At 31.6% G+C, this 17,886-nt stretch overlaps 1 long non-coding RNA gene across 1 annotated transcript; it reads right to left on the bottom strand.

The window, feature by feature from the left end:
- Positions 1–15,572: 15,572 nt before the first annotated feature.
- LOC146905400 (uncharacterized) lies at positions 15,573–16,051 on the bottom strand. The gene is made up of 2 exons (XR_015019900.1): positions 15,929–16,051; positions 15,573–15,825 (listed from the first exon to the last, which is right to left on the bottom strand). It is a non-coding gene; the product is annotated as an uncharacterized LOC146905400 (long non-coding RNA).
- Positions 16,052–17,886: the final 1,835 nt, after the last annotated feature.

The raw sequence follows: 17,886 nt of genomic DNA, 5'->3' as shown, positions 1-17,886 counted from the left end.
ATAAGTCAAGAGCAAAATGAGTTTTATGTTGATTTAAAATGGACTATCCATTTATGTCGAACTGTTTTATTCATAATGATATTGATAATCCGATTAGGATATATGGTACACGTTAAATGTCCATTTTTTCTCATGGCCGTGCTATCCATTTAGCAATTAAAATATACCCATCTAACTTTGCATTTTAAGTTAAATCACAATTCCGAAAAAAAAAGTTAGAGCATAATTCCTTTAAAAAAATTAAAGCACAATTATTGCATTATTGTTAACCACAACTTTTAAAGCTAATATTTTTTCCAAGGAAACGATTAATGAGTAAATATTTACTATGCAAGACATTTTTATCGATCAAAACTTTTAACGCGGTTGAAGTGTTACATATATTTTCAGACACTGTTAATATTTTAATTTTAATAAATAAAATAGAAGATGATATATTTTTTTTAAAGAAAAATCGAGATTAAATTTATTATCAACAAAAAAACATAGACATTTGTTGTATGTTATAAGAACCAAATAAACCTCATCCTTTTATATCCTAGACGGATTATCCTACGATTCAAAATATTCACCTTCAAGGTATTTTTTATAATATATATCTTAAATTAAACGATATATGTACCATTCTAGGTATATATTTTACATTAATATTTTTTTTATTAGTTTAATTTTTTTTACCAAGTACCAAAATTTATAAGGAACCATTGTTTTAATGGACATTTAATGAGAAAATATTCACCATTTAATAGGCATTACAATTGACCAAGACCTTTAATGAAGAAATATTCACCATTCAATAGGAATTACCATTTTATCTGTTGAACAAGTATAAATAAAAATACTTTGATTTTTCTAAAATTCAAATCATTTTTAATCTAAGGTACATGGTTAAAATGATTTTGATATTTATTTGTAAATTTGTTAAGATTTTAAATATTATAGTTATATAATATGTTTTTTCATATTAAACGAAACCTATGAAGGAAGACAAATATCTAAGAGAATCATAAGCAATTTAAAAGATATTATCAAATTGTAATATTTTCAATAACTATTAATTTTAATGAATAATTTCCTTAACGAGTAATGAAGTTTTTCAAATAAGTCATCTCATTATAATATATAACAAAAAATATTTAATTTTAATGAGGACATTCTCATTATTGTCAAATTTTAATAATTATAATTATAATAATAAATAAAAAATTCAATTTTTTATAACTATAATTATACATTAATAGATTAAAATATTAAGTATTATTAAAATAAAAAGGGAAAACCAGTCCATTTCATTTTATCACAAGTTGATATAATTTGTTGATTTCTCTTTAATGTCCAAGATCTATCTTTTTACCACCAGACCAAACATTTACAAATGTATTACATTAATATATTATTTGTTGATTTTAAAAAAAAATTATGATATTTTATATCATTCTTATGAGTGTGTGTGTGTGTGTCCATGGGCGGATGCACCATATGGTTTGGTGTGACTATAATCACACCAAATTTTTCCTAAAAATAAACTTACATGTGAAAGATATCTACAAGATAACTGTAGAATTGCAAGTTTAGAAAATTGGTCAAACCATTTGTGATTATATATACTTGGTGTTTTATACATGTTGTTGCATCCACGCCTACAGGTGTTCACATGATGGATCGGTTTTCATTGTAATCTATTACCCGATGCAATGAAGTTTCGTTAGGTTGGATCAATAAATAATTACACATAACTTTTTAAAAAAAATCTTAAAAATATATATAATTAAATGACATTCTATATTATAAAAACTTCAAGACTTGAACTAGATTCTAATGTTTAAAATTTGAACACTTGAATATAATCTAAACACTTTGAATCTCTTCTTCAAAAAAAAAACACTTTGAATCTCTATGACATGGACCACGTATTAACAGTGTGAACACTAGGTCAGTTCATAGAAGAAACGCGTTGTATAACTCAAGTACAATGTTAAATGAGCAAGGGTGGATACATCTTTGTGAACGAATGTGAGTAAAGAAGTTAGTTCATGAGACCAGAACCTGTTTTAGAACATGGAATAAAGGCCCCCTTACTTGAAAATATATGAAAATAGTTGACGATGTGACTAAGAGGAAGATTAATTTTATGTGCCAACAAGAAACTAAAGGGGTGGCTGAAAAGGTGAAAGAATTAGATAGTTCAAGATTTAAGCATTGGTACACTGGAAAAGTTGGATCAAGAAATGGTGTAGGCATTATTGTGGATAAATAATGGAAAAAGGATATTGTAGATGTAAAGAGGATAGGAGATTGGATTGTAGCCCACAAATTTGTAGTTGAATAAGACATCTTTAAATATTTTTTGAAAGGATATAAGACAACTTTATTATTATTAGTGTTTATGAACCTTAGGTAGGGTTGGAAGAATATCCTAATGTAAAATTTTGGAAGGATTTGAAAGACTTAATTCAAGACATACCACAAGAAGAAAATATTTTTCTAGGAGGGGATCTAAATGGGCATGTAAGGAGTGTTTGATAAGTTTTGAACACGTGAATGAGGGTATAGCTTCGCGGAGATAAATGCATAGGGTAAATCCATCCTATATTTTTTGTTGTCTTTTAATTTTACTTTATGAAAACAAAAAGGAGTCTTATTACATACAAGAGTGAGATGTCATGTTTTCAGATAGATTTATTTCTTATAGTAATTCTGACTGAATGATTTGTTTGAACTTAAAGTTTTACCTACAGAGAGTTTGACTATCCAACATATAGTATTAGTTATTGATGCAAGGGTTAAGAGAAGAGAGAAGAGGAGATACCACAATTGGGATACAAGGATCAAATGGTGGCACTTAAAGGATGAAAACACAAAGTGTTTTCCTACAAAAGATTTTAAAGGAAGGTTGCGTCAAGCTACATAGAAGCGAAAATGATACGTGGAACAAGATGACATATGAGATTAGAAAAGTAGCAAAAAAAAAACACTAGGAGAATTAATAGGTTTTGGAACTAGATAGGAGTAAAGAATCTTGGTGGCACTAACATGTTCAAATTAAAGTGAGAATCAAAAGGGGATGTTTTAAAGTGTGGTATATGTGTCCAAGTACAAATATTTAGGAAAATTATAAGAGAGCTAAGAAAGGGTCTAAGATGGCATTGAACGCAGTAAGAACACAAGCTTTTGACGGGTCATACCAAACCTTACACATCAATGCGAGAGAAAAGTTTTATATATATATTTTTCGGTAGTTAGCACTTTGCTATCTACATTTTTCAAAAAAAAAAAAACTAAGAAAGAAAACATGGATCAAGTGAAGTGTATTAAAAAGGAAGATGGTAAATTTATTGTTCAGGAAAGAGATATAAATGGTAAATAGAAGTAGTATTTTCAAAACTTATTTAATAAAGGTTGTGATATATATATATATATATATACTCGAACATGATAGACATCGGAGAGGAGGATATAAACTATAACTACTATCATCAGATTCAAGAACACGAGGTAAAAGAAGTGTTGAAATAGATAAGACAATAAGGTAGTTGAGCTTGAAAATATATCTATTGAAGGGTAAGTAAAGTCTTGGAGAAATTTCATCTTCAAACCTGAACCCGCCCCTACTGCCAGAAATTCATATCCATCAATTTTTATCAATCTAATCCATTTGAGGTAGGAAAACACCCAACACCATATTTGATATCAAATTGACCTCTTCGTAAGGTAATTAGTGAATTTCAAACTAGGTTAATGATTACAGTGACTAAAAGTTACAAAATATCTCAAAAGTATGGATAATATTTAGAGACTTGCATGTTACATATTAATATATTTCTACATTCGGTATGGGTTCAAAGTGTGTATCTATATCTTTAAAGACTTGCCAATCATAATAGGAACATGGGCTACCATAGATCTTATAGGAAAAACCATTTTCAAAAGGTGAATTTGACAATAGTAAATTTTTTTTTTTAAATGTCAATGTAGTATATTCTTGGGGCAAATATTATCATGTTGGAGAGATTCAAACAATTGTCCTTTTTCTTATGACAAATGTTAGTAATTAGTTGTTAGATTAATATTTACTCTTTCGTTTGAGTTTGACCCAGTACCTTCAACTCCTTATTCCTTAACTCAAATCATTTGAACTACTCAACCCCTGAAACAATTTATTAGTTAGGATAAAAGTACTAATTTAAAAAATATATATAGTTGTAAACTACATATATATACTTTATATTTGTAAAAGTAAATATCTTAATACAACTATATAATATTTTTTACAAAAACTACTAATATTACAAGTTATAGTTTTTGTCAAAAAAAACTTTATAATTTATATTAAAGTTATTTTAAATTTATACTGATTTATATATCAAATAACTTAAATATTCGCTAACTTTGTGTAAATTAGTTTTCAATTTAAAATAGTATTTTATAAAATATTAATAAATACATTATTTCCTTGAGTAAAAAAAATAAGTACGTTAATTTCACGTGCTTAGCATGGGTATCACACTAGCTTATCATTGAGAAACATTGATCAGGCCAATGGACTGTGTAATGGTACGAGGCTGACAGTTACACATCTAGGGAAGAGCACGATAGCTGCTACCGTAATTACAGGAAAAAGGGCAGGTATCAGGGTATTCATTCCCAGGAATGGATGAATCTTATTCCGAGTGATCCAGGACTACCCTTCAAATTCAGGCGCAGACAATTTCCATTGACACTTTGTTTTGCAGTGACAATAAATAAAAGTCAGGGTCAATCTTTATCTCGAGTGGGAGTTGATCTTCCTAAACCCGTGTTCACGGATGGACAACTCTATGTCGCTGTCTCTCGAGTTACTTCTTGAAAAGGTTTGAAGCTACTCATCTTCGATGAAGATAATAATGTTTGCAAGGAGACCACAAATGTTGTGTATCGTGAAGTTTTTTCAAAAAGTATGATCATTGGTTATGTTTTAGAATTGTTGTTGCTATAATTTAGAAAACTAAAGTTGCGTATTGTTTGGAAGTCGTTTTTTTTAATTTCTTTGTAAGGCGTACTGGTCATTACAGGACATGCAATTTCTATATAAACAGATCCTCCTACCATTGACTTTTAATTGATGCACTTTTCAGGTATAACAATACGCAGAACTTTTTTTTTTACATCGTTGTTACCCTAAAATACGATATTTACTAGACATGGCAACAAACCCCGCCCCCGCCAGACCCGGCCGTCCCCGTCCCGAATTTAACGGGGAAAAGTCGATTTAACCGGGTGCGGGTCTGGGGGAAATTTGGAGTTTTAGTATGGGGCGGGGGCCGGGTGCGGGGGATGCTTACACCCGCCCCGCACCCAACCCCGCTCCGCATCCGCTTTTTAAAATTTTGTTTATTAAATTTTATAATCTTATTTCCATAAGCACCAACCATTTTAATATATTATTACTCTTTAGAAACATATTTACAATAATTATTTTGCTTTTTTGAAATAAGTTTATTAGATAGATAATTATTAATATAATTATTGTGTTTTTGTTGCTATGAAAAAATGAAAAAATATGCATTTTTTAAATATTTTATAAAAAATAAAGTTTTCGCGGGTGGGGGTGGGGGCGGGGCCGGGAGACCCGTCCCCATTGGGGGCGGGGGCGGGTGTTCAATTTTTACCCCCGCCGGGGCGGGGGCAGGTGCATGGAAGCGTGGGCGGGGATACTCAAACCCGCCTTCAATCCGCCCCGTTGCCATGTCTAATATTTACATTAGACCATTGGTTTTTTAAAAAATAAAAACAAATAACAATCGGCTTTTTTGTAGCCCAAACTATATTTATACACATCCGTAAAAAAATTTAACGTTTGGATTCACAGACTAGGTGTATACATCTGACACGGACTATTATATAAAAAAATACAATTTTTTTAGTTTTTATGATTAATAAAATACATTATGCCAACAAATAATAATATACAGTACGTCGGTGTATTTTTGCAAAAATATTGCAATGCTAAGTTTAACAATGAGTTATTGTTCAAAAAAAAAAAACAATGAGTACATCTTATACTACAAATAATTAGTATAAGTATAAATCCAAATACTTTAAAAGTTTTGTGCAATGTTTAGATATTTCAAAATATATACAAAATTAAAAAAAATTAAGATGATATTTTTTTCCATATCAATTTAAATTATAACCACACTTATAACTTTAAGATAACGCTCTCAAAAAAAAAACAATAACATAATATAAAATCTATACATTTGATCAAAAAAGTTTTTTATTTCCCCGTGCTTGGCACGGGTGTCCATACTAGTATAAAACAAAATAAAAACAGACGAGGTGAATTAACGAGGCATATTTCAAAAAAAAAAAAGGGTTAATTATGTTTTTGGTCCCTACAAAATTGCGACCTTGTAAGTTTAGTCCTTACTTAATTTTAATAGCATTTTTAATCCCTACAAAAAATTTCTGCACTCAATATCAGTCCTTACTCAATCCAAATTTGTTTAATTTATGCTTAAACTCTTAAGTTTTTCAACAATTTTTTACAGGCGTGTTAAGAACGTTATTAAAAGGTCCTCCGAAAAAAATATTTCAAAAATTTGATTTCTACGTCCATATTTTTGTTACTTATATCTTAAACTTTTGTCGTTTTAAAAAATTCATATTTAATTTATTTCATGTTAAAAAATTATAGATTTTAGTAAATGAACCTTTCATAGTGTTCTAAACTTGTATAAAAAGAATCGTTAAAAAATTTAAGAGTTTAAGGATAATTAAACAAAATTTATTTTAGCAGGGACTAAAATTATAAGTAAATTTTTTTTGTAGGGATTAAAAAATCTATTAAAATTAAGTAAGGACTAAACTTAGAAGGTCGCAATTTTATAGGGACCAAAAACATATTTAACCCAAAAAAAAATGTATTAATGTAGCATATTTGTTTTTTAAGGTCACGAGGCATATTTATTATTACTAATGTGTTATTTTAAATTATAAGAGTAGTAATAAATTATAATGGGTAAAATTGGATTTTAAATTAAATAATAAGGGTAAAAATGAAAGAAAAGATGATAAACTGTAAGCTATAAGTTCAAACGCTACTTGAAATAGCGTCTGAAAAATAAGGTATAACCTCCTGAAATAAGCTATAAGCTCGTTGTAAAAAGACTATTATCAAACAGAATTTTTTTGTCAGACGAGCTTATAAGTTATCCGCTATAAGCTATAAGCTAACTTTTTGGTCTTGCCAAACTATAAGCTAACTTTTTGGTCTTGCCAAACAGAGTCTTTGAATCTTGGATTATTTAATCAAGTTTAAGACATGAACGCAAAAGGATAACACGTTTGAATCATATTCAAGAATTCTTAAATCAATACGGCAAACTAATTTGAACCAATGATATAATTAGAACCGCTCAGAAACCACTGTTAGGATTTCAAGAGGGATTTTTTAAAATTTCATTCCTCTTAGCAGAACAAATCTCGATGAACGGACCTTAATTAAATCAGAATCACAAATCAAACAAAGAGTTCATGTGTTTACCTCTTGAAGCACAATTCATATTCTATAATCCGAAAAACCAAAAAAATAGGGTGTGTTCCTTACTTTTTCCGGATTACAGAAACTGAACACCCCCTAAACACCTTTATTCAAGGGAAAAACAGTTCGGATTATATAATCTGAATTGTATCAGCATAAATTATGAACATGTTTGTAACATAGATAGTCATTTTAAGGACCATATTAATCTTCCTAACTCTCATCATTCTATTTTAGGTCATTGTTAGTTGTTCCCAGTCGAAAAAACGATATTCAGCCTATTTGATCGGATTGTTTCGAAACTTGGCCGTAAAATCAGGAAAAAAATCAAAGATTAAGACTCCCATAGAAGGGACTTCTATCGTTTTAGACCCATATTTCATTTTTTTTTTTTTAGTTTTTCATATTCTAAGAAAAATCCGGAAGAAAAAAAATGCATTAGTTTTATTTGATTTTAAGAATTTTTTGGTGGTATTTTATAAGTTTTTTATTTTATTTGACATGATTCTTAAAAAAAAAATTATTTGACATATTTTTCCTTTGTTTTTTTTATTGTTTTTAAAAACAAAGTTCAAAACTATTGAAATAGGAAAGATGATGATTACTTCTTATGTATAAGCATATTTCGGATTATAGAATCTGAACTAGTGAAAACTCATTTCGGATTTTAGAAAAATCGCATGGACATTTTCATAAAAGAAATATGGCGCGCAAGAAATGGGTAAGATGGGAAAAGTAATAGCCATTTATAGAACCGTTTGTGTGCTCTGCAAGTCAAGTAGTCACAATTGAACTTATATAAGCCCAATAACTCATTTGCTGCACTTTGCTAACAGATTAGCTTCATATGCTAATTGCACTCCAAAGTTATAAGTCTCACTTATATCACTCATTCTTTTTGTGTGTGACCCTATATGTTCTTGTCACGTTGGCAATAATATTAAATATTATATTATATTATATTTAATATTATAAACAGTGAGTGGTATCTAGCACCACATCACTGTTATCCAAGTGACAAGAATGTCAAGTTTATCTGACGAAACCTTTTTGTGATAACGATCTTGAGTATAAATACTCTTTTGCCCTCATGTCTATATTGAACACAAGGCATGGTATGTCACCCTTGTCCAGTTCAATATTGGCCTCTTAGACATTTCTCATGTTATGTAGGAGGGGTAAATTCCATCTAGGCACTCATGTCCTTTAGCATGATTCATGGAGCATCCATCAACCCACTTCATAGTCATCCTATTACGGACAACGTTTGTATGACAACAAAGTACTCGACTCCTATATCTAGAGTATATAGTGGTTTCAGTTCGATGGGTGGAATGCACCACTTATCACTATGAGAGTAACTTATGACTTTTACATCTTTATATGTAGTATTCTCATGGCGGGTCAATCCAATCTAAATATTTTTCCTAATATATATGTATGTATGTATGTATATGTGTGTGTGCATACTTGATAACTCTTTATCCATGATCAATGAGATGTGATCGTCAGTCTACCCACATAATAGTCTCTATATGTTAATATTAGCTCACTTCACAATAAAGCTTGACTACGAATACTTCAAGATTAATGTCCTTATGTTTCATGGGGTCTCACGATTAAGTTATACTTAATGTTCCAATAATCGGACTAACTATTCTATGGACTTTATTATTTTGAATCAAAACAAAATCAATAAAGAAATGTCTTATTATTATATATCATATATCATGATACAAAGCCAAAAGTCAATATAGATTATTATTAGGGCTTTACTCTAACACATCATTCTAGTATAACAAAAAATAAAGGAGTAAGTTTGATTCATTAGGTAATATATTTCCATAATAACTCAATCCATGCTTTGGCTCACTATCTATTTGTTAATTCATAAAATTTTAACATGTGTTTTGTTCTTATCAAACTTGTTTATCTTTACTCATTTGAGTCTTACTTGAACACTCTCATGTCTTAATTACGATTTTGTGCATGAGGTTCAATCGTATATTTGTGTCTTAGCGCATTCTTTTTCATAACCAAAGTGCTTTATCTTGCATGCTTTCTTGTATCCAATTGTGATTGTATACTTGTGTTGTGTTTTGATTCGTTCATACCTTCTTGTTTGGTATTTGTTAATTTTTTTATTTAGTCATAGACATCCATACATGTTTGTGCATATAACGAGATGAATGCTAAATCAAACACGTTATTCTAAGATTAAAAATTGATTCGATTCTCAAAGATATCTCAAAATTTCAAAAAAAATTCAATTTACATAAAAATGATTCGAATCAAGCATATGATTTGAAACAAAAATAAAAGAAAACATTTTTATTTGAATCAAACATGTCTAATTCAAAAAGATCATTTGCATTGTGGATGTTCTTCTGAAACACCTCTTTCCTAACCTACTTCCTCTCATACAACATAACCCGTTATTATCACTAAACCTCTCATATTCACAAAGACTTACCAAAACCTAATGACCCTCCACAAAATCACTTTATTATGTGTCTTCATCTTCATCCTCTCCGGATTAACCCTTTTTCTCACAACCCGTTCAACTACAAAAATCTTCAACCTTCCCTCTTCTAAATTTTTTGTAACATCATAGCTCCCAAATTGAGAATCAAAGTTGTTGACAAAAAGGGTAAAGAAAAGGCTATTGCTACATCATCTCAATTGAAAATGTTCAAGATTCCTCAATGATGAAGATTTTGACATGCAAAAATTCTACTCTAAGAAGATTGATTCTCAAAACAATTTCATGATTTGGATATTGTTGCTAAGATAAGGTTTAGTTATCATGCGTTATTTGATTTTCAAAATTATGTACTTTTCAGAACGTTGAGGATAATTTTGACGAACAACAAAATTATGGCCTTTTATTGCAATGTTGAGAGGCAAGAGGATGAGATGACTTTGATTTGCCCTTTTAGAAATAAGGTTGTCTCATTAACTACTGCTCATTGGAGTAAGCTTGTTGGACTTGAGTGTGAGTGAGCCAATTTGAATTCAAATGATACTGTGGTTGGGTTTGGGTATGGCAAAGTATAATTTGTCAAAAGCATATCTAAATTGTGTTTGAATACTTGGGAAACATCATCCTCAAGTGCTACTCAATTAAAATGTTTTACTAGGATGCTTCATTGGGTAATTATGAAGGTTCTTTCTTGCAAGCCTCGAGAATTTGGTAAGATTGATGATGAAGATTCGTAATTGATGTGGGTGGACTTGATTGAGAAATTGTTGAAAGTTTAAGGTATTACCACTCTCCCCACATTTGCTCTATGTTACTCATGAAGCGAGGGAACTTGATGCAAGAGTTGTTGCTCAAATACATTACTTAAATGACAGTAAGAATAACTAAGAATAACTGGTACTATAATGATAGGAAGGGTTGATGGTACTATGATTGTCTCTGTATGTGTGTGCGCGCCTATTAAGAGACATTCTGAGAAAGTTAAGGTAATTTATCAAGATTGACTTAGGGAAACAAAAACAATATATGTTGACATCATTAAAAAGGGGAGAATATAGTTTGGCTTTATGGTTCAATTATAGTTTCAATTATTTTTACTTCATGATTTAATTAGATAATGTTTTTTGTTCGCTATAGCCTAGTTTATATTGTAAGGCACTGCATTCAAATCTAGGTCTTCAATATCACTTGTGTCATCCTTAGAGTATAAAATCTTGATTTTCAAAATATATGGTTTTTGGAACAAGTCTGGTGAAAATTTATATTCAAAATCTCATTTTCGAAATGTTTGACTCGATTTAATTTTTGCTAGGCATCACTTGAATTGAATCATTTTCAATCCAGAAAGTTTATGTTTTACTAATTCGATTCAATTCTTACAAAGGGACTGTTGTTTTTGGATTTCCAAACTGTTAAATTTGAATCTCCAAATTCTATCATCTACCGAAGTTGTTACTAGGTTGAGTCACGACCAGGTCGCTCTCTTTAAGAGGTTTCGTGGCACTACCCAAAGTTGTGCAAGGTAGACTATCAACCACGCCGCCTCCAGGATAAAACAAGCCCAGCTACAACTGTTCGATTAACTACTGCACTGTAGATAAATCGTTCGAGAATTACACCCTCAAAATATGGCTCAATCGTTTGATCGAAGCCACTCGATACGGTACGTAACCGCTCTATTCGAAACCGTTCAAATTAATATGGTATTATTACCATTCTATTATGGTGCTGAGACCACTCAAATATGGTGTTACCACCATTCTAACTTCTCCAAAACATGAATATGGCACTACGACCACTCAAATATGGTGATACCACCATTTCTCCTTAAAATTATTAAAATAATATATATAATGTTAAGATCATTCTTTAATATGATCTTAATAGCACTCTATATTCCGAAGAATCATATATTATCGAAGGGAATATGAACCTAAGACCAAGGGACTATGGTCTTAAGAACACTCTTAATACCGAAGGGACACAAAGGAGTAGAAGAAGAAGAACGATTTGTTAAAATCGAAAGGGAGAAGAGAGAAAACCGCACAGGAAGCATCAACTGTGAGATTTTGGTGTGAAGAATGAGTGGGGCGAGCTCTCCTTTTATAGGCAGAGTTACTTGGGGATTAAGTTTGCTTAATCCTTAAGCAAACGCGTTTTACGCGTGACTTGGGGATTAAGTTTGCTTAATCCTCAAGCAAACGTGTTTTCTTAATTGGAAATATCCGGAAGCTTCTGGATACGGGTTTGGATCGGGTCGGAATGTAACACATCAATTTGTTATGCGTAACGCTTTCGTATAATGAAAAATTAATTAATTAATTTAACATTTTCAAGTGACAAAAAATATATATCAATTTTTCTAACCCACGACCCGGCCGGTCGGACGGCGGCGTCGTCGTCGCGCGTGTGATATATAGATTTTTGTAAGCGTTCACCCGTTCACAAAAATGGGTACCCCAAGGGCACACCCTTGGAGGTCACCCCACCCTTATATAAACACTTACTAGTTGGGGTGACTCTCCAATGTGGGACATTTTTAAGTCACATACCCACACACTAGTTTCTCATAGTGTTTTCTTTCTTTCCAATTTTCTCACTAGACTTTAACTAGTGTTCCAACAGGGACAAATGAATTGATTCATTTTGATTTGATTTACTAATCATAAAGAACCAATTGATCCGAACCATTTCGATCCGAACCATTTCGATCCCATTTTTTTTCTTTGGAATTGTGATACGAATCATTTTTATGATGATTCAAATCAATATTAATCTGAGAATCAATGATATGAATCATAGTTCATGGGTATAGAATCAATATTCATAGAAACGCATATTTTAGTTTTTACACTAATGATTTGATTCATTATTTAAGTGATTTGAATCATTTACGTATTTTTTTTAGTTTTATTTTTAAGCCAAACTTGTTCATGTTTCTCACACTTATTCTTTATCATTGATCATTGAATCAATTTCCAATATCTCTCTCTCTCTCTCTCTCTCTCTCTCTCTCTCTCTTCTACAAATTCTTTAGATTAAAAAGTTTTTCTAAGAACACTTGTAGCAATTGGTGATCTAGTTTGATAGGGTACTATAGGATAATTATGGAATTCGTTCCATAAAAGGATCTTGGTGGAGCATCAAGAATCTAAAAGAAAAGTAGTTGTTTTTCACCTCCAAAGGTAATTGTCAGGGTTGTTTCTCAAATGATCAAGGTTCAAAGGCATTGAAGCTAGGATCATAGCTAAGAAGTTTTCTTGGACAAGAAGATCGAATGATTTCTTGCTAGCTTGAGATTCGAAGACCTTGGGATTATCCAGTTTCAAGAGAGCTTGAAGATTGGAATTTTTGAAGTGATTACTTAGCATAGAAGATTTAGGATCAATTGAAATTGTAAATTCAAGGAATCTTTGTAATTGACTCTGTAAATTTCAACAAACTAGGGGAAGACCGTTTAGATTTTCTCTATGAAGATAGGATGTACCCCATAGTGAGGACGATTGAGGGAACCTCTATATTCCCAATGTTTTCTTCTCCCTTCTCTTTTTTCTTGCAATTTATAATTTGATATATGTTATTTGATTAGGTTAGTCAATACATGCTAAGTGATTGAGCAATACTTTGAAACCCTAATTTGATATTTCAATCACTTCACATTATTGATAGTATCTTTTCAATCAATTCACCATATATCAAATCGTTTTCTTTTTGTGATAGATTTTATTTCATAAGTTTAAATTTGGTTTGATATTGTACTTGGTTTTGTAACTTGCTTATGTATTAAGTTTGATTGATTAATATCAATTCATTTGTTAATTGCTTGTTCAAGTTTGAATTGTAATATTGGCATTTCTTGCTTAGTTACATTGAAACAATTGTGTAGTTTCCAATAGTCAAATTCGCACTCACAAAAATATTTTTCAAAACACGTTTCCCATAAATTTTTGAGAGGGAATCTATTCACCCCCCTCCAAACTGGCTTTATATAAGGAATGATATGTTACACAGAAGGTTGTTGCAGTCGGTTACATTAACGATATTGGGTCCTTTGAGTATCTTGAGTCTGGTATGCTTTTTTCCCTTATGAGTCACAAATGTTTGAGGTGCTCGTGGGGGACCTGATTTTTACGTAAGGAATGATATGTTACATAGAAGGTTGTTGCATTCGGTTACATTAACGATATTGGGTCCTTTGAGTATCTTGAGTCTGGTATGCTTTTGTCCCTTACAAGTCACAAATTTTTGAGGTGCTCGTGGGGGACCTGATTTCTCAAGACTTCTACCGTGTTGAGAATCAACCTTTCACGGTGAGAAGTCGTGGGGTGTCTTTCATGGGCTTCTTTGGTCCCCACCAAGTATGTACCTTTACGATCTTTCTCTCTGCATATGGTCTTTGATTTCATCTTTTAGATGGATGCATTCTTAAGTCATGTGGCCATGACCTTGATGGAAGTGGCAAAATTGGTCTGTGTTTTAAAATTCTCTCCTTCGAAACCTCTGCAAGTGTTTGATGCCTTATTCTTTGAACTCCACATTGATGCAATCTTGTAGTGGATGCTTCTTACTAACCCTAAGAAGAGAATAATTGAAATAATTCTTCTTTACATGAAGGTTTTAAACGGTAGCATAGACACTAAGGGCTTATCTCTTTGTCTCATGTCTTCTGATATGAGTGGATTTCTCCTCGAGATTTGTGAAGCGGGTCGTGAAGCTTATGTGGAACTTTGCCAAGGAATTGATCAATTGAGGCTGCAAAGTCTTGAATTAGTTCTTGGCTTCTGCTTGTAACAATAGCACAAAATAGCTTGCTCTACACAGGCCCTTGTGCCCTTTTTAAAGAAAACATCACATCCATGGCCTCAAAAGGTAGTGGCTTCTGGATAGATTGGGGTATGTGATACTCGTAAACCTTGTTTCTAAAAGCATTCCTCAAGACCGGATCTTCGCACAGGCTACCTTGCTTTGCGTTGGTGGAGAGGTGGTAATGATGGGTGGCCCCAGTACTTCATCTTCCTTGGAAGGATGATAAACGTGATGGAAAAACATGACTATCGAGGTTTCATCTAAATCACGATTATTCAATGTCACCGATGTTGAGGGTCAAGTGTTTATTCTATGTGAAGACATCTTCAAATAGATGTTGGCGCGTTGGGGCCATACCACTAGATATTTGGTGTATTTTCCTCCGTTGTCTTTTCAAACGACCGGATTCATTCCTAAAATTGTTGGGACAATGAGATTTGTCATTGAGGATACCCTTAAGATTGTTGTGATTGGAAAAATTAGAAGGTAAAGTGGCGTGGGCACTACCGTCGAACGGAAGCCCGACTAAGTGAAAGGGTTGGCGGTGATGTGTGGGAGAATAACTGGAATGGTATATTGAAAGTTCAAGTTTACCTCGTTTCAATGATTTTTTCAAATACATTGTAAGCATCTAAGCAGAATAAATAACCAATCTACATAATCATATATTACATTTATTAATTAAGGTAACTTATTATAATTGTTCATTAACTTTGATGTTTGTGATATCTTCAATGAACAACAAAGGTAAGAATACTTACATATTTTAATAATACCCTTTGAGATTGTCAGAAAAATTACATGGATACAAAAACATAAACCAATGTTAAAGTAAATTATACAAGTACAAACATTTTGAAGTACAAATAAAATTACACACATGGAGGTAACATTACTATTTTTAAACTTAATTCTTACTCCTCCACAAAGTACACACAAACTTTATGAATGCACTTCGGAAATTGAGGAGATAACGCCTCTGGACAGTCATCATCAGAAATGCAGGGGTGGGAAGCTGCATTATCAAGTAAGAAGGAAAAAAGTGTTATTAAAAAGTGATAATATATGTTGTGTCATATAAATTAGAAAACTATAAATTGGTGTGAAAAATTACATACTTAATAGAGAAATAAAGATAATCAAAGAATAAAAAAACATGAGAATTTGAGCCATATTTTTGCTCTTTTCCATGTGATAAACATAATTTATTTGTCTCTTTATAAGTAAAAATGTCATTCTTTGCTAACATCAATTAAATAGTTTTTAGCACTTAGGAGTTGCAAGAAGTCGTTTATAAAATTATAATTATTATCTCTAACCAATATGTGGCGTGTATCCCTTTAGCTCATTCAATTGATCACTTAACCCTAGTAAAAATCTCATTTAAAAATATTAATCTTAATTATTATAATATTTTATTATTCTTTTTAAAAAAAACTCCCTTGTATTTTTTTTTTATTGTATCTTAGCATTTCATAATAGATAGGTGAAAATTCTAAAAGAAAAACAACAGTAATGAATGATGAAAAAAATTAGATGTATAAATAATACATCAAAGATGTAACAATACATATTTTGTAAATTAAAAGTATAATGTGAATTTTTTTGGATAAATTACACCTGAGGTCTTTTAAATTATTTAATTGTAACAAATTGCCCATTTAATTTTTTCATATTAATTAGGTCCTTTAAGTTAATTCATTGTAACAAGCTAGTCCTTTAAGTATTTTTCGTTACACTTAGGTCATTTAAGTTATTTAATTGAAACTTTTGACCCCCGGATAACTTACATTTTTAAGATCTAAAATTTCCAAAGTTGTTACGGTTAAATAATTTAAAGGACCTAATTAGTACGGAAAAAACTTAAAAGACCATCTTGTTACAATTAATTAACTTAAAGTACCTAAGTGGTACGGAAAAAAAAAACATAACGGACCAAATTGTTACAGTTAAATAACTTAAAAGGACTTATGGTGTAATTTAAACTTTTCTTTTACAATATTTTATAACATAGTTGATCCACCGGAATTCTCTCTTCTCTCTCCTTAACTGTACTTTTCTAGCAACGTAACTAACTTTTGATGAAGCCCCGGTGCAGCACCGGCGAGATTTCTACACTGTTCTTCATCGTTTTTTGCCGTTTCTTAGTGATTGCTGTGCTTTCCTCTATTTTGCGGGACATTTTTTTGAAGTTTTCCTCATAGTCTTGGTTCTTTGAGATTTGTGTTTCTCTCCGACAAAGTTTTTGGTACGAATTTGCGCCGTTCTTTTACTTCTGGTGTTTCTCTTGCTATCATAGTGTGCCCTTGGCCTTTTTTTTGGTATCCATGGATACGACGGAGATAACGGCGGCGACGTCACTAGAATTTGGGAAAACCTTTGCTCAAGCTCTATCTGCTTCTTGTGACATTCAACTTAGCTAATTATCTCACAAGGTGGTGATGAGAGACATTGTTTGTGTTAAAATCTCTCAAGATGAATACAAATCTGGTGTTACTGATTGTAGGCGTAATCTTCATGGAAGATTAACCTTGAATAAAGGTGATCCTCCATTAACAACTCAAGGTTTAAAATTGAAGCTCAGTGGTATGTGGCCAAATCTGAAAAATTGAATTCAATTTAAACACAGTGGAAGAAATGAGAAAGATTTGGGTTTTGGGGGTTGTGAATATGAGACATGGTATTCTGTGTTTCTATTGTTGGACTATGGATTTCACACCATAAACACAAGTGCAAATACATGCCCAAATCTGGGTTAGATTGCTACACTTGCCACAAGAATACGGGAGAAAGAAAACTATCTATGAGATTACTTCTGGTTTATGCACGCAATTAACAATATATGAAGCCACTCAGAATATGCGTTTTGGTCTATATGGTAAAGTTCTTGTATATGTGAATATATCTGAGAAGCTGTTCGAATCAGTGTTAGTTGAAAGAGAGGGTAACCCTCCAATTGTGCTCATTGAAAAATGTTGGGTCATAGCATTCAGAATTGCATGAAATTAGGTTCAACCAACAAGAAAGAAGACTACTCTAAAGTATCTAAGAAGGTCCTGACGGCAACGTAAAACGA

The sequence above is a fragment of the Medicago sativa genome, chromosome 7 (assembly GCF_051527215.1).
Source record: "Medicago sativa cultivar Bolivia chromosome 7, Bolivia_mono, whole genome shotgun sequence".
In the NCBI taxonomy this organism is placed as follows: domain Eukaryota; kingdom Viridiplantae; phylum Streptophyta; class Magnoliopsida; order Fabales; family Fabaceae; genus Medicago; species Medicago sativa.
This window is presented reverse-complemented; position numbering and strand designations above follow the sequence as displayed.